The sequence below is a fragment of the Lineus longissimus genome, chromosome 6, assembly GCF_910592395.1.
Source record: "Lineus longissimus chromosome 6, tnLinLong1.2, whole genome shotgun sequence".
Lineage (NCBI taxonomy): Eukaryota > Metazoa > Nemertea > Pilidiophora > Heteronemertea > Lineidae > Lineus > Lineus longissimus.
This window is the reverse complement of record NC_088313.1, coordinates 7,585,689-7,604,972: the sequence shown is the minus strand read 5'-3', so window position 1 is coordinate 7,604,972 and position 19,284 is coordinate 7,585,689. Positions and strand designations below refer to the sequence as shown.

The 19,284-nt window shown below is 42.3% G+C and overlaps 1 long non-coding RNA gene across 1 annotated transcript in view; it reads right to left on the bottom strand.

Moving 5' to 3' along the window:
• Positions 1-11,537: 11,537 nt before the first annotated feature.
• Positions 11,538-19,284, bottom strand: part of LOC135489006 (uncharacterized) — a 29,704-nt gene continuing 21,957 nt past the window's right edge. The window contains exons 2-3 of the long non-coding RNA XR_010447087.1: positions 12,673-12,788; positions 11,538-12,030 (exon numbers count right to left, since the gene is read on the bottom strand). This is a non-coding gene — a long non-coding RNA (uncharacterized LOC135489006). The remainder of the gene's footprint in view (positions 12,031-12,672; positions 12,789-19,284) is intronic.

Sequence of the window (19,284 nt, the reverse complement as noted above, 5' to 3'; positions counted from 1 at the left end):
GATTTCTCGAATTCGGAGTTGTTCATTTTTCCTCTTATCTATTTTTGGTATAACATACATTCATTTATAACTGTCATAATACAAAGACAATCATTCACATATTATTTAAATAGAAAATGCATTTAAGGTACAACTGATCAAACTGTCCCCTGTAATAAAACTTGGAAATCAGCTTCCCAATAATTATACATATAGCGGTTACTTACCTGTCCATTCTGTATAATTTTGTCTTCCACTGGTTTGCCACATTTAAATGCTTACCACTATAACTGTTAAGCTGGTATTTAATTAGTCCCCCACCCTCACAGTAGGTGATTTTCCTACAGGACTGATCAACCTGCTTAATTCAAGTACATGTATAATCTTTCTTGTCCCACATTATTTCAGGAAGTATTTAATTTTTGTTGTTATTTTCTGAACTGTAAAGCAAGAACTTTTCGTAACAATAAATATTGTAATATTGCAACTATGCACAATTCGCAACATTCCAAATATATCTGCATATAATAAAACTATAATTTTACTAGACTAAAACTACATTTTACCTCCACGATAAGCTTCAAAAATATTGGTTTTCAAAGCAATTTCGACGAATCTCTCAAAAAATCCTTGCTGCAAATATTTACTGCTTTACAGTACATACATTATCATGCATAATACACAAACTTATATTATACATGCCAAACAGCACTTACATATTTGTATTTCTATTTCTTGCATGCCAATAATTACTGCCAAAATTTCTTAAATAATTCTTCATCATTGTACCTTGATTCTAATCACTTGCTGGCCAAGACGATCACAAATACAATAAATCTTTATTTTCTTACTCAACATCTTCATCTTAGACTCATTTTGTGGTCATCACCTATCCCAAATGTACATAAGTGCACGTACCTCCCTCAAAACCATGCCCCAAAAACTTCCTGTCAACATAGCAGGTACCCCCAGATATTAATTCGGCAGAGAGTTCGCTGGCAGTAGCCAGCTCTAGTTGACATTATTATGACAGCTGTCCTTTCCTACTTGCTTGCTTTGATTTCAGAATAAGACTAGATCAGCAGGCAGCAGCTGATTGGGGTGAATCATGAATAAAAGATAGGCCTAACACTGTGCCCTGGTCTTGGATGATATTAATAAGATGATTGGTAGGCCTACATCTAACATGTCCCGGGGTAATAACATGTGGACTGGAGTGGAGCCATGCCACTTGTTCCATTATTAATGTCCTGTCATTCCATTTCAGAACAAGCCAACCGGAACATGCTGCTGATCAAGATGCTGAAGGTCCTGCTCCCCCTCCACAGCCTGAGCCACCGGCAGAAGAAGTGCCCGCTACGGCTAAGACGAAGAACATGACTAGGCCTACTGCTAGTGCTAGCCTAAGGAAACAAGCAAAAGCCACCATAGTGAGAAGTTGGGGCATTGAGTGGGTTAAATTTGAGGAGGATGAGAGTGGATTGGTCAAAACTCTTTGGTGCGAGTTGTGCAGGAAATACTACAAGGAACAAGGTGGGAGTGAAGTCATCAACGATGGACAGCTGCAACTGACTAATGTTTTTGCCTTCTCACTGGGTACATCCAATGTGAAAAAGGATACGGTGCCCTTCACCGACTTAAAAGCATTAGTTCAAACTGAGAAAAAAAAAGTCATTATGGTATACAGTCCCTATGTCACTTCCAAGGCCTGTAGCAATTTTATTGCGGTAATAGGAGAGGGGATGGAGGAAGAACTCCTGAAGGCCCTGAACACCAAGCCCTGTTATTACTCCATGCTGTTTGATGGTTCGACAGACTCGGGGAACAACGAAAAGGAAGTTCTTGCCGTGAAATACTTGGATCCGAACGATTTCAAACCCAAGATGAGGGTACTAGGGTAAGTGTCATACAGTGAAGTGAATGCTCAATTGACCTGTCTACAAATGAAAAAATAGCTGTACTCAGTCAGACTGTGCTGCTACTAGGAGGTGCCATCTCTCTCCCATGGTAGTCTAAAGTAATTATTTAATTGAGCTAGACAAAGTTAAGTAAATTGTAATACTAAGTCTTCATAAAGATTTATGAGATCAGATGATGAGAAGTTATCATCTATCCTATCTTTTTTCAGTATTTGCCACCCAAGTGAGTGTGATGCGGAGGGACTTTTCACAAGTCTGATGAACAAGATGAAGGAAAAGGACTTGGATATCACTCAGTCGTTAGTAGCAACAGCAGCTGAAGGGGAGTCCGTGAATTTTGGCAAGGATGCCGGGGTGTTGGTCATGATTGAGGAGGAAGGGGTGCCATGGATGGTGAAAGTGCATTGCCTTGCACACCGCTTTGAGCTCTCGTTGAAAAGTGCCTTTGAGGGCAGCTACTTCACTACAAAGGAAAGAAAATAGAATACATGTAAACAGGAAAAAAGACTCAAGTTTTATTTCAGCAGCATAATCCTGCTGGAATACACATGAGAAACACTGTCACATGTACCATAGGTCTAGGATGCCAATCCCACAGGAGACGCATAACATTTCAATAAATTACATTGTATATGTATTTTTTGGAGGAGTGACCAAGTCGAACTTCATTCACCATGATTACTGGAGGACAGATAAAAAAACTCAGAAAACTTGAGAATATAATCTATACTGAATTTTCAGACATTTTTCTCTCTTTTGTTTTTGCAGATAGACGACTTGATGATGAACCTGTAATATCTATTTAAGAGGAGCTGGAAAAGATGGAGGAAATTTCGTGAGCTAGGTCACGTTCTTGGTAAAGCGGTGGTGAAACCTGTTTGTGCCCAAGGAACGAGGTGGGTGGATCATCGTAGGAAGGCGGCAGATGCTTTGAATCGCAATTATGACACTTTAGTGGCATTTTTTGAGGACATTGCATCAGATGAGAGGCAAACGAGGCAGCCAACCACCAAGAGGGCCAAGCGGCGAAAGTCAACAAAAAGGAGTGACATAACACCAGCAGACAGAGCAAAGTTCAAGGGGTATTTGAAATTGATGAAATCCAGGCGGTTTGTAGTGTCACTAGCCTTCTACAGAGACATTCTCTTGGACTTGTCTGAACTGTCGCGTAGTTTGCAAAGTACGACATTCCTATCACCGGTGTCCGGTCTCTTGTGGAAACCAACATAGCTCTTCTTGAACAGAAGAAAACCAAGATGGGTTTCAATTTGCACACAGTGCTGGGTTAGATAACTGCAGGCAACGGTTTGTTCAGAGGATACCAGTTGACAGGTGAGTATAGTGATGATGCTCTCAAAGAGATGCAGCTCACAACCCTCACAAAGGTTATAGAACATGTAGAGCTCAGATTTCAGGATTTTGTTGATACTCATGTGTTTCTTGCTTCCAGTATTCTGGATATTAAGAACATTCCTGTCCATAATGCGGATGTCGGTGAGTCAGAAAGAGCTCTAGCTGAACATGGGAACGAGCAGTGCAGTTATCTGCTCCAACACTTCACTGATATTCTAACTAAGCAAGGCTGTTGTCTTGAGAAGGTTCTACCAGATTGGATGCTCTTGAAGCACACCGTTGCTAGAAGTGATTCCTTGCGTTCCTTGTCATATCTTGATTTCTGGGCTAAGCTGTTCCAAGAACAACGTGCAGAATATGGCAACCTTCTTCATTTGGTACATATATTATTAGTGTGCCCTGTTGCTACTGCATTTGTGGAACGTCAGTTCAGTGGTATCAAGAGAATCATGAGGGACTGGCTTTCCACTCTCGGTTTGCGGACCATAGAGCACCTGCTAAGGATCAGCACCTCTGGTCCCAGTGTCGAGAAGTTTGATCCAAATCCGCATGTTGATAGGTGGTGGCAGGGAACAAAGGGTGGGAGGTCCCGTCGGCCTAATAGTAAACCCTATGGTCCAAGAAAGAGGAAGGTGAAGCAAACTTCATCAGTAGGACCCCGTGGTCCGTCAGTTCTCACTGTCACTGATGATGAAGAAGAAGATGATGAAGTGGCTGATACCAGCAGACTGACACATTCCTCTGCTGAGACAGAGGGTCTGGGTGATTTAAGGTTGTTATTTTCAACAAGCAATTCTGGTTCTGAACCTGAGTCAGAGGAGGAGCAGCAGCATGACTCAGAATCATCTGTTGAGTCTTCCAAGTCTGATTCGGATGATGATTGTACTGTTGTTACTGTTAGTACTGATGAATGAATGACATTAATTTGTGGCCTACATGCAATTGATAATTTGAATGTAAACATGGTAAATGGCCACCTAAGCCGGCCATTTATTTAATGACTCGGGACAAAATTTAACTGTCAAGTGTCCAGTCCTAGAATTATGTTCTTTTGTTATGTATTTAAATTTTAGTGGCAATGCCCACGCCTAATATAGTATCATTGCAAGGTAAGTGATACTGCCTTTGTGAAAGTATTTTGTTTGTAGTTAGCATAATTGATGATTGATAATCATTTGACAATATCGACTATTTGTGACTCGCTCTACCAAAACTAGGCGCTTGTCGCATCTGAACTTGCCAGGTTGATACGGACTTGTTGTTCATTTCCCTATTGTAGACCTTTTGTGAACAAAACATAGCTGACCGGTGTGACAGCGGATATAGTCCCCCTGGAGTCATAGTCCGGTAGCATTGTATTTGATCAATTAGGCAGCATGATCTATTGTACCGCTAACCCTAACCAAAACATTTAGCAATGCGGGCTATTGTTACACGGACTATCAGCCCTAGGACTGCTATCCCTTTCACACCGGTATTGAATTGTTCAAGTTTATCAAGGCTTTTGGCCTGGGTAGCATGTTGTTTTGGTAGAGCTGGTCACAATTGACCTGTTTGATTGTTTGAAGCAAGTTCTAATGAATTTTAAACTTTTACCTTTAGATTTATCCAACAGAGTCATTCCCTTGTCATAATGTTGAAGACGGATTTTACCATTCGGAACTTGTTACTGTTGCTGAAGCAATGCAGTCGCCCAAGAAACGTCGCTTGAGCATTTCTGGTACTGTCCAAAATGAACTGTTTTTGTGGAAGGAATGTATGGATCGAGGTACATGTAACATGTCACTTGAAGTTGAAGTGAAATCATTGCCGATTGGCCTAGTTGTTTTAATTTCTCATTTTAGCATGAATGGCCTATGGCAATGTTGGCAAAATGACTTCTGCATCTGATATAGAATGCTGGCATGGCAAGTAGGTTGCAAGTCTTTGGCAGCGGTCATCTACATTTCATGACTTAAAAAAACCCTTATTCTTTTTTGTACTAACAAGAACAATTAACATGAAAATGAAATTTCTTATATTAGCCTTCAACCTGCACTTTCATATTCATGTCAAGAAATTGAAAATTAAATAGTGTGACAGTCAGGAAAGAGCAACTAGAACTAGAATTTTGTTTCTGTACTAACATGCAAGAAAAGTAGAAGCATGAACTTTGATGCAATAGGTGTATGTACTTATTAATAAGTTTATTTACTATTCAGGTATCATCTCGATATGTCGGAAACAACTGGTCACGGCGTGATGTCACTATTGCTGATCAAACGGGCAGTGTGCTTTGCAAGCTTTGGAATACGTTTGACACTTTGTTCGAGATTATTGAGGCGAACTTCTCCAGCTCGGTTACTTTCAAGTCGACAAGTGGGGTCAAGATACCTCATTGAAAACCACACAGAAAACTGAATTGCAGGCAAGTTTGTAATGTTTGTCATGATATACCAATCAAGCACTTATCACAAAAGTAACAGATATGTCATTCATTTCAAACTTGTGAATGATAATTTAGTTGAGTTAATTCGAAGAGTTCCAGTAACTTCGTCTTAGTTCAGTGAATGAAGCAATAGCAAACATGATCAATGGCAATTGGAAAATCGCTATAGAGGTTCTTCATTGATGTCATATGAAGACTTTACCAATTGTTTTGCATTGCATTGCAATATTGAACTCCACGACGTAAGGGAAATGCATTAGCATGTGAAGAACCTCTATAGAAGGGTTACCACGGAGCAGTAGTCAAGAGCTTAGTAGCCTAGTGGTTAACACCGCTGGCTACCACGCAATAGAACCCAAGAGTGTTTATGCAAGGACAAGCAAAAGATCCCGCATGGTTGGACAGTAGCCGGTGGACAGTGGACTCTATAGTATCCGGCAAAGCCCAATGGGGTTACGACACTAGTAACTAGATATAACGCGATCGAGGCAGATCGCAATGTATGCCCCCGCTCCGTGAGCACCAATGTCCACAGGTCTGTCACTAAACTGGTTTTGAAGTTATGGGGTGTAAAGGAAAGATGGTAGCCTGGCAGTCATGTTGGATATTGTGTCAGGTCATACATCTATAGGAAAGCTCCCCTTCACTAGGCCATTACACCACAAAAGTTTCAGGCTTTCACTCGCTCAGTTCTGGAGTTATGGGGCAGAATGCGAAAAAACAAGATGGCGGCCTGGAAGCCATGATCGATTCTGGATCGGGTCCACAATTGATAGAGAACCTCCCCTACACTAGGTCATCACACCACATAAGTTTCATGTCTTTGAATCAACCGGTTCTTGAGTTGTGGGGGAATGCGAGAAAAAAAAGGTGGTGACCTGAGGCCACGATAGCCCAAATAGTAGAGAATCTCCCCTACACTAGGTCATCACACCACAGGAATTTCAGGTCTGTCACTTTCTTGGTTCTTGAGTTATGGGGTGGAATGCCAAAAACCAAGTTGGTGGCCTGGCGGCCATCTTGGATATCGGGTCATGTCAAAAATCGATAGGGAACCTCCTCTACCCTAGGACATCACACCACATAAGTTTCGGTCTGTCCCTCATTTGGTTCTTGAGTTATAGGGCAGAATGCAAAAACAAAGATGGTGGCCTAGCGGCCATCTTGAATTTTGGGTCGGGTCCAAAATCGATAGGGAACCTTTCTTTATCTACCCATTACACCATAGAAAATAGAGATCAGTCGGGCCACCTGTTCTTGAGTTATAGTCTGGACTGCAAAAACAAAGATGGCCTCCTGGTGGCCATATTGAATTTCGGAGCGCAACAAAATCAATATGGACCCTTTAGAGCAGGAGCCCAGGGGGGTCAGCCTAGCTGAAATTCGAACCAATTTTCCTGTGCGTGATATTGCTGTCAGCATATGACATTACATCAGAATGGAAGTCTGGAGGGCATCTGGTAGTGGGTGTGGCTGTGAGGGCTGATACAATGACTTAGTATTATTGAGCTAGATTAGCTCAAAAGTGTACCGAATGCGAATGATGTCTGAGTTTACCATATGCATCCAGGAGTTATTAGAAGGGATTACCAGACATTTTTGGTGGTGGGGTACCCCTGCCAGACTTATGTAACTGCCCCACCCAAATTGAGCTAGATCAGCTGAGATCCGAACCAAATAAAACTACTTGGAATTTGTTCATCATCACCCTAGGTATCATGAATGAGCATTGCCAGACAGTTTCTATGGTGGGTTACCCCTGACAGACACCCAAAGGGCCACACCCAAATATTGAGCTAGATCAGCTGAAATCCGAACCAAATAAAACTACTTGGAATTTGTTCATCATCACCCTAGGTATCATGAATGAGCATTGCTAGACAGTTTCTATGGTGGGTTACCCCTGACAAACACGCCCAAAGGGCCACACCCAAATATTGAGCTAGATCAGCTGAAATCCGAACCAAATAAAACTACTTGGAATTTGTTCATCATCACCCTAGGTATCATGAATGAGCATTGCCAGACAGTTTCTATGGTGGGTTACCCCTGACAGACACGCTCAAAGGGCCACACCCAAATATTGAGCTAGATCAGCTGAAATTCGAACCAAATAAAACTACTTGGAATTTGTTCATCATCACCCTTGGTATCATGAATGAGCATTGCCAGACAGTTTCTATGGTGGGTTACCCCTGACAGACACGCCCAAAGGGCCACACCCAAATATTGAGCTAGATCAGCTGAAATCCGAACCAAATAAAACTACTTGGAATTTGTTCATCATCACCCTAGGTATCATGAATGAGCATTGCCAGACAGTTTCTATGGTGGGCTACCCCTGACAGACACGCCCAAAGGGCCACACCCAAATATTGAGCTAGATCAGCTGAAATCCGAACCAAATAAAACTACTTGGAATTTGTTCATCATCACCCTAGGTATCATGAATGAGCATTGCCAGACAGTTTCTACGGTGGGTTACCCCTGACAGACACGCCTCAAGGGCCACACCCAAATATTGAGCTAGATCAGCTGAAATCCGAACCAAATAAAACTACTTGGAATTTGTTCATCATCACCCTAGGTACCATGAATGAGCATTGCCAGACAGTTTCTATGGTGGGTTACCCCTGACAGACACGCCCAAAGGGCCACACCCAAATATTGCGCTAGATTGGCGAACCAAATGAAACTAACTGGAATTTGTTCATTATAGAAGAAGATGAACTTGGCCAATGTTTTTATAGCAATTCCCTATTTACCTCTGTGCTGATCCTTTAAATTACCTTCTGGTATGTTACCAACAAACATTTCAATAGGCCTGTGTTCCTAACAGGAAGCTGAAACTGTAAGTAAGCAATAAAATTATTGAACTCAAAGCAAAAATTTCTTAGAAGCTAATCCAAAATAAAAACAATTCACAGATCAAAGCATTCTTTTGTGATTCATTCTGAAGAACATCTGGACTTATAACTTATACTTCCTGTGCTTTGGCAACCTCTTTGACTAATTGATATGTCAACATATTTGTATGTATATCCAAACGCTTTAACGGTTTGAGAACACATAAATCTTACTTACCTCTTAAAGGAGTCGATGTCCAAAGTATTCCATGTTTACGTCAAATTGGGAAATTTGGACTTCACAAAATAATCTGCAACTGATGAAAGTTTAAAACAGCCAAGTCTTGCCTTCATGAATTCTTCCTGTTATAATTTCATTTTTCAGCAATATTTTCCATACACATTAGATTTAATCTCAGCGACAGGTTTTCATTTTCGCATTTCTATTTTGAATATCAGCACATGACTCAAAACAGCTAATTGGTAGTCCCACTCCTTTAAATAAAGCTTCGTTCGTTTTTCCATGGGTAAACGCGGGAAAATGTTTTTAACATGCCAATCCTGTGATCCTATATATTTCAAACACGTGTCCCCCAACATAAAATTCGGGCGGTAATGCCGATACAATGTTGCTTACAGCATAAACATTGTTTCAGGTTCGCCTTCTTGGTAGCAATGGATCCGGACAAATCTTCTTCCCAATCGGGTGAAAGTCAAATTGCTGACCCTACTCTAAGCCGTGATACTAGTCCACCTGCAAGTGAAAATGTTCATGAAAGCAACATTGACGAGCCATTGCAGAAAGAAGATGATCGTTCATCTGAACCTATGCAGGAGGTATATATATATATCATAATACCATAATATCATAATACATCACAATAGTTTTACTATTCAAAGTGAACCATTGCCTTGGATTCCAAATCATGCCCTGTTCTTCTCAGGGTAATGAAACCCTTGCCTCCAAGTGTTTGATCTGCAATGAACCTACTGAAGATGACAACAAGTTAAAGACTTATAGTGATAAAACGGGACAATTATTAAAAACTGCGGCAGCTGTTCGAACCACCCATGTGAGTGACATATACGAAGAGGTCACCAAGATGATCATGAGCGGTGATGTGTACGGGAAAGTGTACCATCCCTCTTGCCATCGAAGCTACACCGCAGTGAAGAGAACAAACGATGGAGCCAGCACTGAATCTCAACCCAAGAAGCCGAGGAGGGAGATAAGAACAAGCAGCGCTTTGCCGGAGACAGGAGCTCGTGGCATCCTGAAAGTACAATGTACCTTTTGTGGGAAGCAGAGAAAAAAGAAAAAGGGAAAGGAGGAAGGGCTGACTTTAGCGGCAACTGGTGGAGGCTATGATACACTAGTCGAACGGGCTCCAAGGTCCACAAATGAACGTTTCAAGAGTTTGATAATGGGTGATGTTGATCTTGTTGCGAAGGAGGGTAAATATCACAAGTCATGCAGAGTTCAGTTCATGCACGAAACAGAAGTAGCTGGGCCTAGCGATGCAACATCCCATAAATTTCACAAGAGAGCGTTTTCATCGCTCTGTCAGTTCATTGATACGGAAGTTGTCACAAGTAAAAAATCATTGCTTGTGGCAAAATTGTTGCATAAGTATAAAGCAGATTATACCAACAACGGAGGCAATCTCCAGGACATTGAGGTAACACAAACCAGAATTTGATAAGAAAGGTTAAAGATAAGTTTGGAGACAAAGTCCGGGTTCAACTAGCCGACCAACGAAGGGGGAACTACATTTGTGCTTCGACACTCTCTGACGAAGAAGCAAGGATGCAAATATATGATGATGCTAAGGAGCATGAAGAAAATGAAAAGCTGCGATGGGCTGGCTCCCACCTCCGTTCACTCATAATGCAGCTACCCAAGTCAAAGACACCTGATCCTGCCACAATTCAGAATCTAAAAGAAAGCGCACCAGATATTCCGAAGCAGCTAGATGTGTTCTTCAGAAGCCTTTTAGGTGGTCAGACAGCCTCATTCCAAGGTGCACAGATTGGTGCCATTGACCGAAAGGTAACATCGATGGCATCAGATGCTGTGTTCAATGTAACACGCGGCTCAGTTAAACCCTGGAAACATGTTTCAATGGGACTTGGTTTGCAATCATTGACTGGATCTAAAGCTTGCAGCACACTGGACGCCAACTCCGGCGGCAAGGCGCATTTTTTGCCGCAGGAGTCCTGAACGCCTGAAAAATCCGTAGTGTGCTACGCATGGCCATATCGGCAGGGCATGGCTTCTGGCGCCCATGTGATGTGCACACCGTACTCTCTTCATGACTTGGGCTACTCACACATTCTGACTGTCATTGTTGTTGCCCTTACAATACATGCATAATATACATGCTATAGGCCTACTGGCATGGACGCCATGGTGCTGTACCCTGGTGGTTTATACTGGCTTGTTCATTGGTAGACTCGTTGGCGCGGCTACGGGTGCCCATTCATGGCCATGGGGCTAGCTGTGTGGTGAAGGTTTAGTGTAGTCATTGCCATTTATTTGAGCTGTTTAACTAACAATAGGGTGCTAGCTGTACAAATTAAATGTGTTCATCTTAGCCCTGCCATCATTTTGCTTGCCCCATGTAATGTACCCAACATTACAAAACTTCATACTAGTCTTTATAACCTGATAAGTTGACAGAAAACTATATACATGTATATGTCATTATTTCTATGTGAATTTACCTATGTTTCAGAGAAAGAAATCAAAAAGAAAATGAAGAGCTTGCGAAATCAATACAGCAAGGCAAAGAAGCCACAGCCAAGTGGGAGTGCTCCTCGGGTGAAATGGATTTTAGAGAAACTCAAATTCCTCGAAAGATTCATCGGGGTGAAAGTGACAACAACAAATTTGGATACAGTTTGTGTATTTTATTATCTAGAATTCCGAAAAAACAATTGATTTTATTTAAACACTACTAAGTGGTGACTATCGCGCAAAATCAATGCATCTGCTATCATAACTTTTCTGTGATGTATTCTAGGGCTAGGAGCATTGGGAGAACCAATACCCCAGTGTAGGAAAAAGAATGCGCTCAGATAACCATTTGCTAAGTGAAACTTAAGTCATCATGTACTAGTGCTTAGTGAATGTGGTTTTCTTGCCAAGCTACTTTCCCCGTCTCTGAATTAAAGAACTCTTTCAAGAACGATATTTGCTCCTTTGCTGTGGCTGTTGCATTTCTTGCTTGGGTGGGCTCTAAGTCAGTTAGTTCAGAAAGATTCCAGCATCACCACTTCTTCCAGTGGCCCCTACATTTACGTAAAGAAATCTGTAGTTTGCATCCAACAGTGCCATGAGAACAACACTGAAAAAGCCCTTATAGTTGAAATAGGTGGATCCACTGCATGTAGGATGAATTATAGCAATATGCTTGCCATCTAAGGCCCCTAAGCATAAGGGGTAGTTCCACTTTGCTTCATAATCCTTGGCCACAGCTTGCCACTCTTCGCTTGTTTTTGGAACCTGTAAAAACATGAAAATCAAGCTTATTTAATAAGCGTGTCGTATTCAATTTCAGGTGTCAAAAGCCAGTGCCGGAGATAGCGGAACAGATGAAGACCAACCAAACACGGGTGGTGAAATGCTTCAGAACAATAAAGATGATGATGCTGATGATGATTTCCCCCATGATTATGATTATGACTCCACTTTGGATGCAGAGGATGACGTACTAGTAGCTAAATCGAAGTCAACAAAGTGTCCAACCAAAATAAAACCCAGTCGGAGGGCAAAGAAAATAAAACGTGATGAGCAACAATTTGAGATCCTAAAAGGTTTGGCTCAGTCACTATCAGAACCTGATCCAAAGCCAGAAAATACTGAGAACAAGGCTGATGAAATCACAGCATTTTGTAGCTATGTTGAGCAAAGCTTGCGAAGCATGAGCAACAGAACACAAAATATTGTGAAGAATAATATCCAGAATACTATGTTTCAGGCTCAAATGGGCATGTTGCCAGGCCAACAAGTCCAGCAAATGCAACAAGGCCAGCAAGTCCAACAACAGAGTTTTACATCAATGCTCAATTCTGAACCAGGACCAAGCTACACAGAAATGCTTAGGCAGACAATGCCGAACCAGTCTAGTTTGGATGCATAGGTTACCTTAAGATAGACATCTTTAAGGTTCTCATAGATGGCCTGGCAGGTTTCTCTGACTATCCCTGAAATTGTCCTCTCTCCCACACGATATGCGAACATCAGGCTTCTGAAAGTTTCTCCTGTAAAAGTATAAAATAAGTGAATAGGTTCAGCTAAAAGCAATACAAATTCAAATTCTTCTGAGGCTACTAGAAGTTTATTTTATGTTCAGAGTTTTTAAAATTTTGGTTTATTGTTATTGTTATTGTTTAATAAAAACATTTGATATGTTTTTAACTGAAATATAGTTTGTCTGACATTCTTCATTCTTCTGGATTTGCAAAACATGCCCATGACTCATCAGAATTACATGTACATGTAAAATTATAATTTATTCGCTTCAATTTCAAAGCGTTTTATTCAGAATGCACCACTGCGCCATCTTGCGTAGAAAGGTAAAGTGAATGTATTGTGGGCTGACCACACCCATCACCACCACATCCCTGGTCCTCCTCGTACCTACCTGTCGCCAAAAACCGCAACGTAATGGCCAACCTCTCGGCTGGCGATATAGCATTTCTCAAACGTGTATTTTCTTTGATTATATCGGCCGTTACGAACTCCACTAGGGTTTGTAACACACATGATCTTCCATTTCTAGTTCCTTCACTAGGTTATTAAAAACACCCAGCCGGGATCTCCTGAGAATCCATCTTTTAGCCCACAATTTACGGAAGGAGGCCTTATATTTAGCTGCACGTCTCCGCCGCAATATCAGATAAACTGCCAAAATAAGGCGTATTTTCTGTCTTCTGTTTATCACTGCCATTGTTGCCGCCAAGATATCGATTGACTACCGCAAGATGGCAGCACTAGTTAGATGCAACCCCTAGGCTCGGCGGCCCCGGGGGTGTAACGGGAGTGTCGCCAAGGATGGGTTAAATGTAACGGGAGAGTCGCGCCGCATGGCCCAGGATGGGTTAAAGTGGCGGAAAAGACGCTACTTGACGCCGATTTTGGAGTAGGTGTGCTCTGAGCGCGATCCACTGGCCGCCAACTCTGGCGTCGAGAGGCGTTCAGTCGCGTTCAGTCTGACGCGCCTTGCCGCCGGAGTTGGCGTCCAGTGTGCTGCAAGCTTAAGTTAGCCCTACAAATTCTGAATAGATCCGGCCACGCCATCAGCTACACTGAAGTCAAGGGATTAGAAACAGAGTTTGCCTATTACGTGACGTCAGATGGTTGCGATACTCCTGATGGGATACGCCTTCTCCCAGATCGAGCAACAGCTTGTGTCTGGGACAACAATGTTGCTAACGTCGACACCACAGATGGAAAGCAAACGTTGCACGCAACTGTTGGGCACACCTACCAAAATTTGGGCACAGCTACCAAAATATCATGGGGCATGATAGCGAACAAGGTTCCAAGGACTTTCAATTCCGTGAAGGTCGAAACAGGAGGAGTTTTGTTGGAAGCCACGAAGACATTCCTGTTTTCCGAAAATCCCTGAAGGCAGCGAAGTTCACCAGTACCTCAACTGATAGATGTGATGCAAGTCCACGACCTACACTGAAACCTTTGGATTTGTTCTGGCTTTGTGAACTGAGAAGAGGTGACATACCACTGTATGCCGGCTTCATCAGCAGATTTGTACAGGACCCCCTTCCTCTTCAGCGGATCTGTTATATGGATCCTATCCCGAAGTCACCAACTGATAACGCAGTTGTCAAGAAGAGGATGATCCGAACCCTGAACGTAGCAAGAGAAACCGGGCAGGAGTATGCAGTTGTCACGTATGATTTGGCTGTCGCCCTCAAAGCGTTCTCAATCCAAGCACTTGAGGAGCCCACCTTTGATAAACTGCTAATCATGCTAGGGAACTTCCATACAGAGCTTGCCTTTTATGGTGCACTCGGAACGATGATAAGTGAGAGTGGCATCGAATTCGTCCTGACAGAGGCAGAGGTCTTGGCAGAGGGTTCTATGATGGGGTTCATGAAGGGGAAGTTTTACAATCGTTGCACAAGGATCCATGAGCTGCTCGCCAATGTGTTGGAACAGAAACTCTATGATTTGTTCCTACAAGAGCTTCCCCAGGAGGAATACGAACCCTTCAAAGAATTAATAACTACCATCACAACAGATCAAGTTGAGCGCCAACTTTTGGATCCCATCGTATATCAGCACCTTCAGAAATACAAAGCATACTTCCAGTCGATCTTAGAAGGAACCAAAGGCCCGATGGCACATTTCTGGGGAATATACGTATTCCTTGTTAACAGGCTTCACCGAGAGCTCCAGCGATGCGTCAAGATGAATGATGTCGACGGATACATTCAGGGCAAAGAAGACATCAAGAATGGCTGGAAACACGGCAATCGACCGAACTATGCCAGATGGGGTACGCTGTTTCTTCAGAAGCTTACTTCCTCAAACCTCCAACTAAGAGAAGTTCTTCAGAAGGGGGCATTTTCCATACGCAGAACTAAGAAGAACTACTGCAGGTCGGCCATTAATTTGTCCCTGGAACAAACTGTAAACCGAGATGCGACATCCAGCATGAAAGGAATAGTGGCCTTTCGTAATTCCGAAACTGCTATGCGAAGATGGTCTCTGACCATGACCCAGAGAGCCATGGCAGTTACAGAACTTCGGACATTTGCTGGGCTCGAGGTGGGAGAAAATGCCTCTGCACAGTGCCGTCCATCTAGAATTTGAAAGGACAACAGACAGATGAAGATTCTGAGTGAGAAAGTCGAAGAATTCTGCAATCCTTTCAAAGATGAAGCACCAACCACTTTGGTGAATTTCGCAACTGGTCGTGCTGCTACAAAGGAGACAGAGGCATACCTACTTCACACGCTCGAGAGGGGACAGACAGCAAGGCAGAAATTTGACAAAGAATGGAATGAAGACGAAGCTAGATTTCTAAAGGCGGTAAAAAGGATCAAGGTGAGCAACTTCACAGCTGAAAACGACAAGAAGAAGAAAAAGGGGAAGAATCCAGCTGTAGTGAATGCAAAGAAGAGCGCAGAAAGTCTCAGGGACTTCTTCATAAGAATAATCGTCGTTGCAGCTGAAAGTTCAATCCTTGACCTGAGGTATATCCTCCGATATCCGATAACAACATATCCTTTGTCGTTGGCACATGTTGATGGAGGACTCCTGAAGACAGCAAAGTCAGCACTACTTAACAAGATCGAAGGAAGTCAGACTGACTCACTGACAGAGGTTCCATGCGGTGCTGCGAGGATTTTTGACGGTGGACTTCTTATTCATGCTGTCCTGTCTGGCACTCATACCGGTGTGTCCTACGGATCTATAGCCAGGAGGATCGTATCAACTGTCTGTGGTGGAAATGGGGATGAAGTCCACGTCTGCCTGGACAAGTACATTGAAAATTCTATCAAAGATAGCGAAAGAAAGCTGTGCGGGGCAGAAGATTCCATGTACGTGATCACTGGCGCTGATCAGACGATGAGGCAGAAAGGGGAGAAGCTCTTTAACAATGGCGTTTTCAAGAATGAGCTCGGGAGGTTCCTTCTCAAGGAGTGGGGGAAGGACCACTATTGGGTCTATTTGAATGGAAAGACGCTGTACGCTTCATATGGTGGCGAATGCATCAAGTACATCCCAAATGATAGCGAAGAGATCACTGTCACATGCAGGCTGACCACGAGGTAGCAGACACGCTGATTGCCTTTCATCTGCGCAACGTCACTGCCAGTGCGGTCCTTGTGCGAGCTTCTGATACTGATGTTCTGGTCATCCTCATCGGAATGCTAGGCAAGCAACGACCTGAAGTAAGGTCCATGACTAAAGTTATCATGGATTGTGGAAGTGGCAAAAGCAGGCGGTATATCAATGTGACCAACATAGTAGACGTCCTTGAGGGAAGAAAAGCGGGAATCGCCAGAGCACTGCCAGGATATCATGCATTTTCTGGCTGCGATTTCACCTCAGCGTTTTACAGGTAGGATCATCTTTCTTCGCATCATACAATTTGATCAGAACAGCTGTCAGGCGGAGATACATGTATGATCAAGACGGTCATAAAAATACTTAAAAGAATGTCTTCGCACTGTAATAATCGAATACCATCTATATCATTTCAGGAAGGGCAAGGTCAAACCCCTGGATATTGTTGAGAAGGATGACAGTGGGCGTTTCCTACAACTTTTCACCAACATGGGCCAAGTTGATGGTGATATCGACTTCAGAGTGGCATCAGAATTTGTCTGCAGAGTGTATGGCCAAACCAAAGACCAAGATGTGGATACAGCACGCAACAATAAACTGATGCAAATGTCTGGCAAAGTAGATAAGGTATGTGTATATGTTGACGAAAAAATTATCACTCCATTGACTAACAAATAATGTTTGCTGTTGCCACCTTTGTATCAACATAATATTGTATAATTGCTTTTCATTTCAGGGAAACCCTTTGGTCAATGTCAAGAAGATTGACTGTGCGCTGTTGCCACCAACAAGTCAAACTCTCAGGAAAAAAGTGTTGAGAGCGCACTATGTCACTGTGTTGTGGAGCCATGCAGATACAGCATCACCTGACCAAGGCCTTTCTCCCACGGATTACGGTTGGTGTTGCAAGGAGGACTTGTTGCAACCAGCATGGTTTGATGGACCTTCAGCCCCTGGCTCTCTGTTTGAAAACCCTGTCAATGGTGAGGATATGAACACTGATAGTGTTGATGAACTCGGTGATGAGGATATGAACATTGAACATGCTGAACATGCTGATGAGCTCAGTGATGAGGATGTTGACCTCGCTAGTATGTCTGATGATTTAGCATTTCGTGTTGTATTAAAAAGATTTTTAGTAGTAGCTTAGCCAATTCATGTCATATCTGTTGCAAACTTGGCACCTTGAGTGTTTGCAGTGCGTGCAGTTTGGCAAATGTCAGCAGCCCCTTGTCTTATGAAATAAAAGTAGATATTCTGATGTTCATCAAAGTTCTTCTTATATTCATGGGTTGATGCTGAAACAGTTCCATTTTTGGGTGTGAGACTTTTGAAATGATATGGTGGGTACTGGGCAATCCATATGCACTTTTACCAGAGTTCTATTTATCATGGAGTGATAAAGATAAAAAGTCCAAAGGGGCGGTTCACGTAAGGGACAAAGTGATGCAATGGAAGAATTATTGTTTTGATTTCTCGACCCGAGACATGGCCAAAGATGCATAACTCCAGAAAATGGATTATCTTTATGTCAAACGCGTCAATGCCACACAGTCACAACTTCTTTGTCGATACTCTGTGTCAGGCTTGCCTCACCACTACTGGTTTTATTGTTGGTAAACTGTCCTACAGTAACGGTAACGGGTAATAAACGAATAAGAATATTTCGATTTATAGTGATGCCGATGAATTGACATCATGGCCCCTGACCATGCAGGTAAACTCTTGTAACCAATGAAAAAGGGAGACATTCAAATAGTCGCAGTAATAGTGTATGTACATGATGAGCAAAATACCTTGCGGGTGTGTGTAGGTACTGAGCACATCAAGCAAGTCTACACTATATACACGGTGCATTACACACGTTACATGTTTACCTTTAGGGCGAACCCGGAAATGAAAATCAGCGGAAAAGAGAGCTTACAAAAACACCGAATTCACAGTCAAAGAGTTTGTCTATTTGTATGAATGATATATTACATGATAAATCGACTAATTCAGCGCATATCGAGTCACTTCGTTGGTTATACAAAGATATAGCAGTGATTTCTTTGGGCCCGAAATAATCTTTTATTTCGATCGATTTGTTTACGTCACGTGACTGCACTGTTCAGCCGCGAGTTTCAGCAGCGGTTCTGTCACGTTTCATAAAACTTTCCTGAAAATAAGTCTTTGAAGATTACCCTCTGCAAAAATCGTATAATTCTGTTATCATAGTACTTATAAAGATATGTAGATTTTTCTAGTCGGACAACCATATCTATCATCTTCTTTTTAAGCAGGGAAGCGAGGATTTTCTCAAAATTTTGTCTTCAACCCATCTTAAAAAAATTATATTTTTTAGCGCATTGCCTGAGCAACAACGAGGTTTGGCAAAAACAGATATCAGAAAATGTTATTCTATATTTCGGAAACCTAAAATATTTGGTAGTAAATATTGATTCATCTATATATCATTTTTTTCCAGGTACAAAATTTCACTGGATTAAGATATTCGGGACCTGTCAGTCAGTAAATCTTCATGATCATTATCTTCCAGATAAAATGAAGCTCGCCGTTACCCTGCTGGTCATGGTTGTGGTCATTTGCAGTGTTTCTACTGAAAGCGCTGTCAAGAGAGAGGAGGATGTGACCCAAGAAGAGTTAGAGGAGGTCGCCGAGAGGTATTACCCTTGGAAATCAGAGTAAGCGGGAAAAAACCCTGACGAAATCCACGCATTGATAAAAGCAGCTGCCGGGCTGGAAAAAGCCGCCGAGCTGGAAAATGCTGCCGAGCTGGAAAAAGCCAAGGCGAAATCCAGCAATTGTTAAAATCATCTGCCGATCAAATTAATGGAAAGTCAAATTAGATATGAGAACATTGAGAGAATGTACTCCTTTTTCCCTTATAGTGGATACTACATTCCATCTAAAGAAATAAAATCATTATTGAGTTGA